Genomic DNA, 6,178 nt, shown 5'->3' on the forward strand with positions numbered 1-6,178 from the left:
AATCAGGATAACAGCTGATCTTTCAACACAGACTCTGAAAGCTAGAAGATCCTGGAATAACATATTTCAAACACTGAAAGAAAATGGGTTCCAACCAAGAATTGTGTATCCAGCAAAATTAAGCTTCAGGATGGAAGATGAAACTAAAACCTTCCACGATAAACAAAAGTTAAAAGAATTTGCAGCTAGAAAACCATCTCTTCAAAACATCCTCAGCAAAACATTACAGGAAGAGGAAATGGAAAATAACAATGAAAACCAACAGTGGGAGGTAGGACAGTAAAGGGGGGGGGAAATAATCAAAGAGGAAAACAAACCATGTTTAGTAACAGAAATAAACAAATATGGCTGGAAGAACAACCCATATCTCAATAATAACCCTAAATGTTAATGGATTAAACTCACCAATTAAGAGACACAGGCTACTAGAATGGATCACAAAACAAGACCCAACAATATGCTGCCTACAGGAGACGCATTTGATAGGAAAAGACATACATAGGCTGAAGGTGAAAGGTTGGGAAAAATCATATCACTCATAAGGACTTCGGAAACAAGCAGGAGTGTCCATACTCATATCAAATAAAATAGATTTCAAGCCAAAGTTAATCAAAAGGGATAAAGAGGGACACTATATACTGCTTAAGGGAACTATACACCAACAAGACATAACAATCATAAATATATATGCCCCAAACATTGGTGCAGCTATGTTCATCAAACAAACTCTTCTCAAGTTCAAGAGTCTAATAGACCACCATACAATAATCATGGGAGACTTCAACACACCTCTCTCGCCACTGGATAGATCTTCCAAACAAAAGTTGAATAAGGAAACTATAGAACTCAATAACACAATTAATAACCTAGACTTAATTGACATATATAGAATATACCACCCAACATCAAGCAGTTACACTTTTTTCTCAGCAGCACATGGATCCTTCTCAATAATAGATCATATATTATGTCACAGGGCAACTCTTAGACAATATAAAGGAGTAGAGATAATACCATGCATCTTATCTGATCATAATGGAATGAAACTGAAAATCAACGATAAAAGAAGGCATCACTTGGAGAATGAACAATAGGTTACTGAATGATCAATGGGTTATAGAAGACATCAAGGAGGAAATTAAAAAATTCTTAGAGATAAATGAAAACACAGACACAACATATCGGAATCTATGGGACACATTGAAAGCAGTTCTAAGAGGAAAATTCATTGCTTGGAGTTCATTCCTTAAAAAAAGAAAAAACCAACAAATAAGTGATCTCATACTTCATCTCAAAATCCTAGAAAAAGAAGAGCAAAACAACAACAAAAGAAGTAGAAGGCAAGAAATAATTAAAATCAGAGCTGAAATTAATGAAATCGAAACAAAAGAAACAATTGAAAAAATTGACAAAACTAAAAGTTGGTTCTTTGAAAAAATAAACAAAATCGACAGACCCTTAGCCATGCTAGTGAAGAGAAGAAGAGAGAGAACTCAAATTACTAGCATACGGGATGAAAAAGGCAATATCACAACAGACACTTCAGAAATACAGAAGATAATTAGAAATTATTTTGAATCCTTATACTCCAATACATTAGAAGATAGTGAAGGCATAGATAAATTTCTTAAGTCATATGATCTGCCCAGATTGAGTCAGGAGGATATAGACAACTTAAACAGACCAATATCAATTGAGGAAATAGAAGAAACCATCAAAAGACTACCAACTAAGAAAAGCCCAGGACCGGATGGGTATACAGCAGAGTTTTACAAAACCTTTAAAGAAGAACTAATACCAATACTTTTCAAGCTACTTCAGGAAATAGAAAAAGAGGGAGAACTTCCAAATTCATTCTACGAGGCCAACATCACCCTGAAACCTAAACCAGATAAAGACACTTCAAAGAAAGAAAACTACAGACCAATATCTCTAATGAACCTAGATGCAAAAATCCTCAATAAAATTCTGGCGAATCGGATACAAAAACATATCAAAAAAATTGTGCACCATGATCAAGTAGGATTCATCCCTGGGATGCAAGGCTGGTTCAATATACGGAAATCAATAAATGTTATTCACCACATCAATAGACTTAAAAATAAGAACCATATGATCATCTCGATAGATGCGGAAAAAGCATTCAACAAAGTACAGCATCCCTTTATGTTCAAAACTCTAGAAAAACTAGGGATAACAGGAACATACCTCAATATTGTAAAAGCAATCTATGCTAAGCCTCAGGCTAGCATCATTCTGAATGGAGAAAAACTGAAGGCATTCCCTCTAAAATCTGGAACAAGACAGGGATGCCCTCTCTCTCCACTTCTGTTCAACATAGTTCTCGAAACACTGGCCAGAGCAATTAGACAGACGAAAGAAATTAAAGGCATAAAAATAGGAAAAGAAGAACTTAAATTATCACTATTTGCAGGTGACATGATTCTATACCTAGCAGACCCAAAATGGTCTACAAAGAAACTATTAGAGCTAATAAATGAATTCAGCAAAGTGGCAGGATATAAAATCAACACGCATAAATCAAAGGCATTCCTGTATATCAGCGACAAATCCTCTGAAATGGAAATGAGGACAACCACTCCATTCACAATATCTTCAAAAAAATAAAATACTTGGGAATCAACCTAACAAAAGAGGTGAAAGACTTATACAATGAAAACTACAGAACCCTAAAGAGAGAAATAGAAGAAGATCTTAGAAGATGGAAAAATATACCCTGTTCATGGATAGGCAGAACTAACATCATCAAAAATGGCGATATTACCAAAAGTTCTCTATAGGTTTAATGCAATGCCAATCAAAATCCCAACGGCATTTCTTGTAGAAATAGAGAAAGCAATCATGAAATTCATATGGAAAAATAAAAGACCCAGAATAGCAAAAACAATGCTAAGCAGGAAGTGTGAATCAGGCGGTGTAGTGATACCAGACTTCAAACTATACTACAGAGCAATAGTAACAAAAACAGCATGGTACTGGTACCAAAACAGGCGGGTGGACCAATGGTACAGAATAGAGGACACAGAAACCAATCCACAAAACTACAACTATCTTATATTTGATAAAGGGGCTAAAAGCATGCAATGGAGGAAGGATAGCATCTTCAACAAATGGTGCTGGGAAAACTGGAAATCCATATGCAACAAAATGAAACTGAATCCTTTTCTCTCGCCATGCACAAAAGTTAATTCAAAATGGATCAAGGAGCTTGATATCAAATCAGAGACACGCCGTCTGATAGAAGAAAAAGTTGACTACGATCTACATACGGTGGGTTCGGGCTCCAAATTCCTCAATAGGACACCCATAGCACAAAAGTTAATAACTAGAATCAACAAATGGGACTTACTCAAACTAAAAAGTTTTTTCTCAGCAAAAGAAACAATAAGAGAGGTAAATAGGGAGCCTACATCCTGGGAACAAATCTTTACTCCTCACACTTCAGATAGAGCCCTAATATCCAGAGTATACAAAGAACTCAAAAAATTAGACAATAAGAGAACAAACAACCCAATCAACAAATGGGCCAAGGACCTGAACAGACACTTCTCAGAGGAGGACATACAGTCAATCAACAAGTACATGAAAAAAATGCTCACCATCTCTAGCAGTCAGAGAAATGCAAATCAAAACCACCCTAAGATACCATCTCACTCCAGTAAGATTGGCAGCCATTATGAAGTCAAACAACAACAAGTGCTGGCGAGGATGTGGGGAAAAGGGTATACTTGTACATTGCTGGTGGGACTGCAAATTGGTGCAGCCAATTTGGAAAGCAGTATGGAGATTTCTTGGAAAGCTGGGAATGGAGCCACCATTTGACCCAGCTATTCCCCTTCTCGGTCTATTCCCTAAAGACCTAAAAAGAGCATGCTACAGGGACACTGCTACATCCATGTTCATAGCAGCTCAATTCACAATAGCAAGACTGTGGAACCAACCTAGATGCCCTTCAATAGATGAATGGATAAAAAAATGTGACATTTATACACAATGGAGTATTACTCTGCATTAAAAAATGACAAAATCATAGAATTTGCAGGGAAAAGGATGGCATTAGAGCAGATTATGCTAAGTGAAGCTAGCCAATCCCTAAAAAACAAATGCCAAAAGTCTTCTTTGATATAAGGAGAATAACTAAGAACAGAGTAGGGACGAAGAGCAGGAGAAGAAGATTAACATTATACAGGGATGAGAGGTGGGAGGGAAAGGGAGAGAGAAGGGAAATTGCATGGAAGTGGAAGGAGACCCTCAGGGTTATACAAAAGTACATACAAGAGGAAGTGAGGGGAAAGGGAAAAATAATACAAGGGGGAGAAATGAATGACAGTAGAGGGGGTAGAGAGAGAAGAGGGGAGGGGAGGGGAGGGGAGGGGGGGTAGTAGAGGATAGGAAAGGCAGCAGAACACAACAGACACTAGTATGGCAATATGTAAATCAATGGATGTGTAACTGATGTGATTCTGCAATCTGTATATGGGGTAAAAATGGGAGTTCATAACCCACTTGAATCAAAGTGTGAAATATGATATGTCAAGAACTATGTAATGTTTTGAACAACCAACAATAAAAAATTTAAAAAATAAATAAATAAATCTTAGGTAAAGTGTTCTAGTATTGAAGCTGATCTTTGTTTTTAAGTATCATTTTATAAAGTTTCCATATATTGTTGCTTGATATCACATGAATACTAGGTAACACAATATGATATTACATTTAAATTGTACCCCAGTTTATAGAATTTTATATTAATCTTATTGATAACAGTTCCAGTTATAGAAAATTAAATGATATAAATAAATCTCCAATAGGTTATTTTTATAAGCCTAAGATTACCATGCAACCTTTTGGAGAACATCAGCTTGATATAATTTTTTTTAAAGCTTCTATCTTAAAGACTTATATACCTGGAATATATGAACACATTTAATATACAAAAAAGAGTAATAGTACCACAATTACATTGATGTTTTTATATTAATCAAGTTTAGATATTAAAGAAATAACATATTACAATATTGCAAAATAACAGTTGTTGTTATCCATAGTTGTATAATCCTTAATTTCATCAAGATTACCTGCTCAAAAAACTTACATATATAAGCAACTTACACAGACCTTCTTTATCACTTGCTTAAACCCTCTTATTCATTTAATCACATAGACTCTCTTATCCAGAAACACATTTTTCTTCAATTAAATCCATATTTAGAACCTTCTAATTACTCTTTATCATCTGTTAACTCCTTATTTATTCACTCTTTGAAACAATCCTTGTAAATTTCTGAATTTAGGCAAGTTATTCCATTTTAATAAGAGGTATTTTGTTATTTGAGGTACACAATTAATCACATCTATTTACCACTTCATAAAAACATAAAAAATGTTTAAGTGTATAGAATTATGTTGTTGAATGGATGAGCAAGGCAAGGCACGTAAGATCGCAGGGGAGATAGGGAAACAGTTTTATTTGGTTGCAGCCAGATTCAGAGGGCACAGCTGCTGCTGTAATCAATTTATCCCTTGAACCCCAAATTTAGGTAGTTTCAGAATTTTGCACACAGCATGTAAGGGGAGGGGCTCAGAAGTTCACAGTCTTCAGAAGTTCACAAAAAAAGCATTTTTTTCTCTCTCTGTTTTGGGCAACTTAACCCTTCAAGGACACCTGAGAAGGGGAGAGCTTCTTCTTCCCTTTCTTCCCTCCCCTTGTCAGCTGTTACCATGGAGCCCAGTTGGTAAATCCCTTATCTTAGAAATGTAGCCATCACTGTGAAGCCCCAACTCCAGGCCAGAGGCCTTGTTTACATTTTTTGTGAAAACACTAGTAAGGGGGTGTCCAGAACCTGGAGTGCTGATTTTTTTCCAGCCAGTGGCCAAGTAAAACAGGGCAACATGAAAAGAGGAAATTTATCTCCATTGAACTTTTCTGTAGGGACTCTTTGCTGACAATCCTAAAATCAGCCATGGTACAGATTCTGTAGAAGGTCAGTTATGACTTTTCTGTGGGACTGGGTAGGAAGGGGGAAGATGGGAAGGCAGGGCTGAGATCAGCTCCCATGGATCTGAGAATGAGGAAGGAGATGTAAAAGAATAATTGAAAAGGGGTTTGGGATTTTCCCTAGCAAGGAAAACTTGAGCAGTAGAACAGGTAGAGCAG

This window comes from Marmota monax, unplaced genomic scaffold (assembly GCF_021218885.2).
Source record: "Marmota monax isolate L192 unplaced genomic scaffold, Marmota_monax_Labrador192_F-V1.1 WCK01_AAM20220418_F8-fsc00595, whole genome shotgun sequence".
Taxonomy (NCBI): domain Eukaryota; kingdom Metazoa; phylum Chordata; class Mammalia; order Rodentia; family Sciuridae; genus Marmota; species Marmota monax.